This window comes from Leucopleurus acutus (assembly GCF_964270905.1).
Source record: "Leucopleurus acutus genome assembly, chromosome: 15".
Classification (NCBI taxonomy): Eukaryota; Metazoa; Chordata; class Mammalia; order Artiodactyla; family Delphinidae; genus Leucopleurus; species Leucopleurus acutus.
In genome coordinates this window covers 49,110,159-49,119,882 of record NC_139157.1, presented here as the reverse complement: position 1 = coordinate 49,119,882, position 9,724 = coordinate 49,110,159, and positions in this window count along the sequence as shown.

Sequence of the window (9,724 nt, the reverse complement as noted above, 5' to 3'; positions counted from 1 at the left end):
AAAGAAGTACACTGTTTCTATTCACAAATAATATGGTTGTTTACAGAGAAATTTCCATGGATTCTACAAAACAGAACTAATAAATGAGTTTGGCGAGTTTGGAGGACACAAAGCAAATATACAAAAAATAATTGTACTTTCATAGATTAACAGCAAACTACTGTAAAGTAAGATAAAAAAATTACTGTCAAAAATATAAGCTACTTTCAGTATAAATTTGATAGAAAAAAATGCAAAACCTCTACACTGAAAATTACAAAATACTGCCAAGAATTAGAGACACAGACCATGTTCACCAGTGAGACATGGGAAGACTTGATATTGTTGTCAATTCTCCCAGCTGAGCTATAGATTCAAAGCAACTCTAGTCAAAATTCCCAGAAAAAAGTTTTTGTACAAATTGACAAGCTTATTCTAAAATTCACGTGGGACTATAAAGGACCTAGAATATATAAAACAATGTTGAAAAAGAACAAATTGGAGGGTTTACAGTACCTGACTCCAAGACTTACAAAAGGTACCAGTAATCAAAGCTGTGTGGCACTGGCAGAGGACACACAATTAAAACAGTTAAATAGTAGAAAGCCTAGATATAGACCTCCACTCATACACTCATTGGATTTTGACAAAGGCAATAAAGCAATCTCTGGTGGCCATAAAAATGCACCATTCAGATCTCCTGCTGGGGGAAGCATACTTGACTAAGGTAAGGCCCCAGCTGCTGCCCTTCTGGATCTACTACTATGTTCAGGCAAAGGCCAAGTTTACCTTTCACTAACCCTAGCCAATGATTTAGCACAGCAGGGTTAGTAATACTGGTCCATTCCTCTAACAAGGCAACTTTGGTGTGAGGAGTCCCCATAGGCCTGGCCAAAACTTTCTTAGAACAGCACTGCAGTTCAAGATACTTTTCAACCAATCATCCTTTCCCCTCCTCTCCTTTTACCACCCAAAGGCCTTCTCTGGCCTCCCTCCCCTTTCTCCTTCATAGGCATTACCCTCAGTAAATATCTAGTATATCTAATCTTGTCTTGGCATATGCATCTCAGAGGACCCTAAACTAACACAGGTGGTAATGGAAGTGATCTAAGAACACAAGTGGTAGGATCGAGTTGTAGACTGGCTTATTAATTACCTGGTAGGCAAAGAGGAATGTCATTCTGAGTAGTATGTGGGGCATGGATAGTCCCTGGCACAGGGTAGTGGCCAAACAGTTAAAGATTTCACCAATGGTGACCTGGGAAAACATGCTGGGGAGGTGATTGCCCTTGCCTGTGTATTGATTCAGGCATCTCAATGAAATGGGGAGAACAATGTCTAAAAAGACAGAGGAATTGGCTGATTACTGCCAGTTACTATGATGCTCTACAGAGGGAGGGTGAGAAATGAGGGCTGTTGATGAGCAGTTAAAGTCTATGGGTGAGATATTAGTTTGGTAGCTTATAAAAAGGCCCTTATTTCTAGCTGTAGAAGATCAGATACAACTGAGTGGCTGACTGAAGATCTGTTCATTAGAGCCACAGAGTTCTAGAAACATTTAAATGCTCAGATGGAGGTCTGCTATGCCAAGACCAGGAAGAGTGGCATAAGGGCACATGAGCAGAGTGGCCATGGTGGCAGAAATGAAGACCATGTGATGGGCTTCCACTTACCAAGGCCAATCAAGCCACTTCTGCCTCTGAATGGCCAACATGTTAGCAGCCAATCTGATTCTAAAATTTATATAGAAATACAAAGGGCCAAGAATAGTAAAGGTTATCTTAAAGAAAAACAATAAGGTGAAAGGGTTTGATTTCTTGGCTATCAACACCTTCTATAAGGCTAAAACCAATAGAAAAAACTGTGATACTGGTATAAGAATAGACTAGTAGAAAAGAATAAAGTCTATAAATAGACTCATTTATTTGTACCTATACTGTCATCATTACACAGTCATATCATAAATCATATATCAATATAAATATATATGTATATTTATTTTTTGTCTATGTTTATGTATTTTTAATAAATTGGCCCTGTAGAGCAGTGGGGAGAGGACAGTCTTTTCAATAAATGGTGCTAAGTTGATTCCATATCCATATGAAAACAAAATGAAACTTAACCTCACCTCATATGGCTCACAAAGATCAATTCCAGATGGATTACAGATCTAACTGTGAAAGGTAAAATAACAAAGCCTCTAGAAGACAATATAGGAAAATCATATAACCTCGGCATAGGGAAATATTCCTTAAATATGGCACAAAAAGCACTAACCATAGAAAGATTGATAAAATGAACTATATTAAAACTAGTAACTTATTTTCAAAGAGCACCATTAAAGTGAGAAGACAAGCCACAGATAAGGAGAAGATATATCTAATAAAAACATGGAAAGATGCTCAACATTAATAATCAGGGAAAAGAAAACTTAAACCATGAGACACTGCCACAAACCCACTAGAATAGCTAAAATTAAACAGTAATATCAGAAGCTGGCAAAGATAAAGAGCAACAGGAATTCTCAGACTGCTGGTAGGAGAATAAATTGGTACAACTTTGGAAAATCATTTGGCATTACTACTAAAGCTGAAGATATCATATCCTGTGATTTAGCAATTCCACTCCTAGATATATACTTAACATAAATGCCTGCACATGAACAAGAAATATATGCAAAAATGTTCACACCAGCATTACTTCTGAAAGCCCCAAACTGCAAACTAAAATATCCATCAACAGTAGAGTAGATAAATTGTGGTATATTTATACCATGGATCACTATTAGCAATGAAAATAAACAAAGCAGTTTACATATAATAATATAGTTGAATTTCACAAATAAAATTTTAAGTAAGAGAAGCCAGACACTGAAAAATTCAACTTATGTAAAGTTCAAAATATAGGCAAAATTATTACATTCAGAAACACATGCTTAGGGGGTATAAGTCTATATAGAAGCAAGGAAATGATTACCATAAATTAGGATAGTGGCTACCCTTGAGGGAAGGGGTGGTAATTAGGAAGGGCATGAGAGAGGTTTTCGGAAGTAATGACAATATTCTATTTCTTGACCTGGATGATGGTTACATTTGTATTCACACTGCAGTAAGATTACTGAGCTGAAAATTTTATGCACTTTTCTGTATGCATGTTTTGCAATAAAAAAGATTAAAAAACCAAACAAAATGAATGGTCTGGTCTTTGATATCAAGATGAAAGGATTAGTACTTGCTTCGTATGCCCTTATCTTTGAGTTATTTTATTGACAATGGTAAGTAGTTCACATTGAATTATTCAGATTCTTTTACTGAGACCCTATGCCACACATTTCTAAGATGTTTGGCTAAGGGTAAAAAAACAATTTATTGCCAAAGAGTTGTGGAAAATTAACCAACCCAGGAATCAAATCTAAAAATATGGACTCATTTTAATACGCTCTGAAAAACAAAATTAATAGAATCACATCACACATAGTACTTATTTTTTGAGCTGAGTGTCTTCAAAAGAAAATGGATTCTTACCAACAAAGTAAATGAGGCGGAAGAGATAATATAGACATGAAAGGGGTAGATAAAAAGTCAAATTCCCCAAAGCCTCCCCCCTTGTTGCTGCTTTGTTTTGAATTAGAACCTCCACTGGCAGAATTATCTTTGACAAAATCCTTAGAAGATTTCTAGATCTGAAAGATAACAGAATAAAGGGTAGCTGAGCATGTTAAAATGGGAATAGAGCAGAGATTCTGCAGATATAACAGGATAAAAAGGAGAAACTGCATAATAAACTGAGGTAGAAAGAAAACCAAGATGGTGTTGAGCCTAAGGGTGGTGGAATGTAAGGTCTTAAAGACAGAAGATTCATCTGCATGATTTGACAATCCAGGAGAGCCTACTAAGTATACTTAATGAGAAAAGGAGATCAAACTAGTATTATGGTAAATTAGATGAGAAGAACTTCAACATGGAAGTTTAAGCATGGGATTAAGATACTAAGGAGATGGTTCTTCCATCTCACAATACAGTCAAAACCCAACTCTAGATAAATCCAACTGTCTCTTTTTGACAATTGCCTTCAGACTGCTGGGGAAAAAAATTACATATTGCAGACTGGAACCACTATAAATTCATGGTCACCAATCTCAACAATATTTCAATATTGCATGACAATTTCCTATTTCCCTGGAAAGCTCTCTCCCATTTTTCACATGACTACTTCAAACCTTCTCTACTTTTCTTAAAACTGCTGTCACTTCTCCTGCTCCCCATTTACCCTGAGCAGTGTTGTCATCTACTTCAAAGAGAAAACAGATGCCGTTAGAAGGAAACTTTCTCAACTTTTTTGGCACCAGAACTTCAAATCTTTTTTACATTCATCCTTTTCTCCTTCCTGCAGGCAAGGTTTCCTTTTACGAATGTAAGATTAATCCCTCCCTCCAATCATGTCAGTAATCCCTTCCCTGCTTTATGTCCCAAACTGCATTACTCATCCTCCCAGACCTGTTCTTCCTCTTAATGGTCTTTATATCAGTAAGCTAGGACTCTGGAAATTATCCTTGACTCCTTCCTCTCCAATTACCAAGTTCAGTGTATTCCACATCCTAAATATCTCCTGAACCTATTTCATTAACTATCTCCTCTGTCACCATCATCCCCAATTATTATCTGTCATCTACTGTACCTGCCTAACTGGTCTCGACCTCCAAGTGTACTTCTAACTCATTTACCACTTTGCAGCTGCCAATCATCTTTCCAAAATGCTACTCTGATGTCACTTCCTCAATTTTACTGCCCACAGAATATAATGCAAGCTCCTTAACAGGAGCTCCTATTACCTTCTCAAGGTAATATTACCTATTACCTTCTTAGCTCCTAAGACCTTCTCATGGTTTGCTCTTGCTTACCTTTCTAATTTATTTCTAGTTACTCCACTCCTTGTATGCTTTGCATCAAGCATTTCCAGACATGCACACTCCTATTTCCTTTGCCTGGGAGACTGTCCACCCTCACTTCAACATTTGCCTGCCTAGGCCACCTCAAACTTTAAATATTATTTCCTTTTGGAGGCCTTTCCTGACTTCCTAGACTAGGTTTGGTGTCTGTGCTAGGAGCTTCCCTAACATAACATTCATTGTTCTTTGTTAATTTATCTGTATGCTCAGAAAGTAGGACTCTGTCTATTCACTGTTGTATCCCCAATACCCAGCAGAATAACTGCAGGCATCAAAAACTTTTGCTGAATAAATAGAAATATAATAAATGTAAAAAGAAAAAGAAAAACAAATCATTAATAATAGATGTGCTCCTTTATCTGGTGTGGTCTAGATAAAAAGTTGCTATAGGTTTTCTTTAAAGTCAAGTATAACATTTCATGGCTTTCATAGGTAAGAATGAAATAGATACTTTTAAGTAATATTGGAAGCTGTTACAATAGAAGACAGATTGTGATTTGATGTGTCTTCTGTATTGCTTCCAGGCCAGAAAGCTGTAGTTTTATTACTCCTGGAGACATCAATGTCCTATATCAAGAGAGTAGTATTGAAACAGCTAGCCTAAAGGCAGGATGGATAAATAAGAAATTTATCAAGAAGTCTTTGAGTATTACACAGACACATACACAAGGAACATATTTATATAGACTATAAAATACTCAAAATCATTATCACTAAACAAATTTATCTATTATAGCAAAAAGAAGAGAGTATAAATATCCTGAGGAAAATGACTTCAATACATGCTCAGTTGTCTTTAAAATTTTTTTTTCTAAGGAAAAAAAGTCAGGGCAGCTGGCCTTACAATAATGAGAAAAGATATTGATAACTAGTCTGTAAAAAAAAAAAAAAAAAAGTGCCTGAAATGTTCATTCAAGGCTGGTATTCATTCTTTATTCAGAGCCTGGCTGTCAGACTTGAAAAGCAACAGAGATTACTGATGCATTCTACAGCCAAGTCATGGAGAACATAAATAAATTTGTTCTTAGTACAGCAATGAATAAAGGGAGGAAAAGACTTATTCTTTGTATTACAAGGGTTCTATGTCTTCTGTTTGGCTTCAGTAAGATGATTTCTATTAACTATAGTTATATGACACAATTTAGAAATACCATAATTTGATATTTCATTTTCATTAGTTCAATGCAGCAAAGCCACCTTTAAATCCTGATATTGCATGATTAATATCCTGCATTGGTTTATTTGCACTTATTTATTAAGTAGTTAACATAGAGATCATGAATTCCAAAAGGAATTTATTGGACTATTTAGGAGCTTTCAATAATTTATGCTTGCTTCAGTTTAGGGAGGTAGTTTTCAGAAAAATAAAAATATGGGGTCAAGATAAATGTAGTAGAGTGAAAACCAACAAAAAACCCAGCAGCGGTATGTTTACTGAAGTCAAAGTCAAAGCTTTGTTTGAAAGTCATTCATGAGAATTCCTATTAAATTAAAACATTTGATCAATTTTGTTCCCTGCATTAATAAATTACTTCAAAAATATTAATAACTTTCACCTTTTGGCCAGAAGGGGCGATTCTATGCTTTCCATTTCTTAAATTACACACACACACACACACACACACACACACGCATGTGTGCGTGCATGCACAGAGTTTTTATGAAGCTAGGACTAGTTTTATGTCAACTCTATTACTGAGATCAGCAGAGGAAATTTTTTTAAGCAGGAGCAGTGTCTAGGAAGATATTATTTTAAGAGTCTTAGTGGACAGAACAAAAAAGATATTTCCAAACCCGTTTACAAGAAGAGATATTGTGAGTTGCCTGTTTAAGACAAGGCCACTGCTGTCTTGTGAGTTACCGATTTAGCAAGCTCGAGTAGTTAATAACTGTGATGCAAAATGGCTTAAGTATCACTTGAAGAAAGCCTATAAAAGAATTAGAGAAACTGAAAAGGAATATGAACTGTAGTTGTGGTGATCTGAGAAGACTTCATGAAAATATGGATGTGAGATTGTTGTTGAAGAAAAAGGGTAGGGTTTTTTAAAAGTGGAAATAAAGGGTAGTGTCTCATAATTTACAGAACACAACTGAAATGAACATTTTTCTTATTTATCTTTAATACATATTTATAATATGAAAATGCTTCAGAAGTCATCTCATCTGCCCAAATAGATTATAAATTATGAAAAGTAGTAGTTATAGCTTAAAACACCTTATAAATCTGCAGCTTACAAATATCCCTTACTTAGGAAAAGTTATAGACACACTTCCTTTCCCTCCATAGTGACTGAATTTCATCCCAAATTCCCCTGCTGCTAAGTATTTTCCTCCCCTTCTTTTGTCCCACCATTATTGGGAAGGGGAAGGAACACTGTTACAAAAAAAAAAAAAAAAAAGGATGTCAGAGGGACTGACAGTTTCAAGGAGGTAGAGTATATGCAGAAAATAAAGATCAAATAAATTAAGAACTAAACAGTGTTTGTTAGATTTGGTAATATGGAGGTAAATGGGTGACTTCAACCATAACAAGTGAAGCCAATTATTTCTCCACAATATGTAATTAATTTTTTCTGACTCTATGCTTATGCATGACCTTGTGGAACAGTAACATAATTCAATAAGAAAGAAAATAGTCATTACCCAGTAACTTTCATTCTTCTTAGGGTATTAAAATTAGCTACTGAATGATTTGCTCCAAAAGTCTCTCATCAAGGTAAGTTGAATACTAGACTGAAAAGTTATTTTGATTTTAAAATAAATACTACATGTATGGCCTCTTCAGCCTGTGGGCACTTTCTTATCTTCTAGGAATGTTCTGAAAAACAAACAAAAAAAACTATCATAAACTATTTAGGATATACACTGCCAGGCTTTACAACAGATCCACTTCTATTGTTAAGTTTGGGACTGACATGTACACATTGCTATATTTAAAATAGATAACCAGCAAGGACCTACTGTATAGCACAGGGAATGCTGCTCGATAGTCTGCAATAACCTAAATGGGAAAAGAATTTGAAAAAGAATAGATACATGTATGTGTATAACTGAATCACTCTGCTGTACACCTGAAACTAACACAACATTGTTAATTAACTATGCTCCAATATAAAATAAAAAATTTAAAAAAAAAGACAAAAAGAAATCCTCAACCATTTCCTTTTGTATCTCCCTTAACTGCACCAATACCAGTATCATTCCCTTTTTAGTTACCTGGCCACAATTGAGTTTTACAAAAACTATCTACTAGCTACTGCCTTTTGATCATAAGCACCTTGGAAAGACAAACTTTAAATTTTGGCATATTTTCTGGAGTTAAGTTCAACAATATACAGTTTTGTAAGGTGGGAAGGAAACTCAAATGGCTATCTAATCTCTTGTTCTAGGTCTAGGCAAATCTACCTAAAAGCAAATCTTTTTTTAAAGCCATTGGGAAATGTTTTTTATGTCCAAACCGTATTGCTATTGGAGGACTTAGTTCATCATTCCTCTTCTACAAGGATTACAGATCATTAGTTAGCTACCTAAAACCCCCTCAAATTAGCAGGTTACCAATGACCTCATGTTTCAGCTATCTATTGCCACAATGCTATGCGAAATAATCCACCTCAAAACTTAGGTGTAAGACAATAAACATTTATTTTTACTCATGAATTTATAGGTCAGCTGAACAGTTCTTCTGGGCTGGGCTAATTTTAGCTACGCTTGCTCATCTGTCTACAGTCAGCCAGCAGGTGAGCTTGCAATTGGCTCATCTAAGTTGGCCTCACTTGGGATAGTTCTCTGCATAAGGTTTCTGAACTTCTAGCAGGCTCAGCCGAGCTTACTTTTTCCACGTTTTTGGCTAAAACAAGTCTCAGGACACTCAGATTCAAAGTGAGTGGTAACAGAACCCATCTTTTGATGGGAGTAGCTGGGATAGAGGGATCCCTCTATTGATGGGATAGAAGCAAGGATGAAGATTACAGTCACTTTTATAGTCAAACTGCCAAAGCCTCATTTAGTCTTTTCTTCATACTAAATAATCTGATATTGATGCTGCTTCTCGTTCATCCCTGAATCTGGACTGTGTAAACATTAACAACTAATTTTATCATTGCAAAACATAATTTCAAGAATGCTGTTAAACTGAAGTCAAGATGTGCTGAAATTAGAGAGCAAGTTGAGATTTTAATTTAAGAGCATAAGGAGTTGAAAAATACTGACTTTTGACTTTAGGAAAAAATGACATAAAAGCTACCTTATGCACTAGACAATATGAGTCTGTACAATTAAGAGGAAATTATACAGCTTAAGTACTTTTTAAATTTTTCATTGACTATTTAGAGCCTACTTTATATTATTTGATAAACTATCAGAAAGTTTTATTCAAAGAGGTAACACCCATGAACCTTTAAAATGAACCATTTATTAAATCAGACTGTTATTCTTAACAGTTATGTAAGTTACATGGTTTATGTCAGAGTATTTCACATGGAAAATTTTTAAACTCTTATAGGCAAGCAAAATTGTACCACACAATATATAAGTAGGAAGGGGATACTGCTAAACATTCAAATAAGGCAAGTATTTTAAAACAATAAAACAATAATTAAAAATTCAAGCATTCCTTTAAGAGAATTCAATACTACAAGCTAAATGTACTTTCTGAGTGTATTCATATAAAGGTAGTGTTTCTTCTTTTAAAACGTCAGGAAATGGAATAAGGCTCATTAACAGATACAGCTGCCCTCAAGATTTTTAATCTCAGTTGCTCTCTTTAAATTAAAATTCACAAAGTGCACAATTAAGATA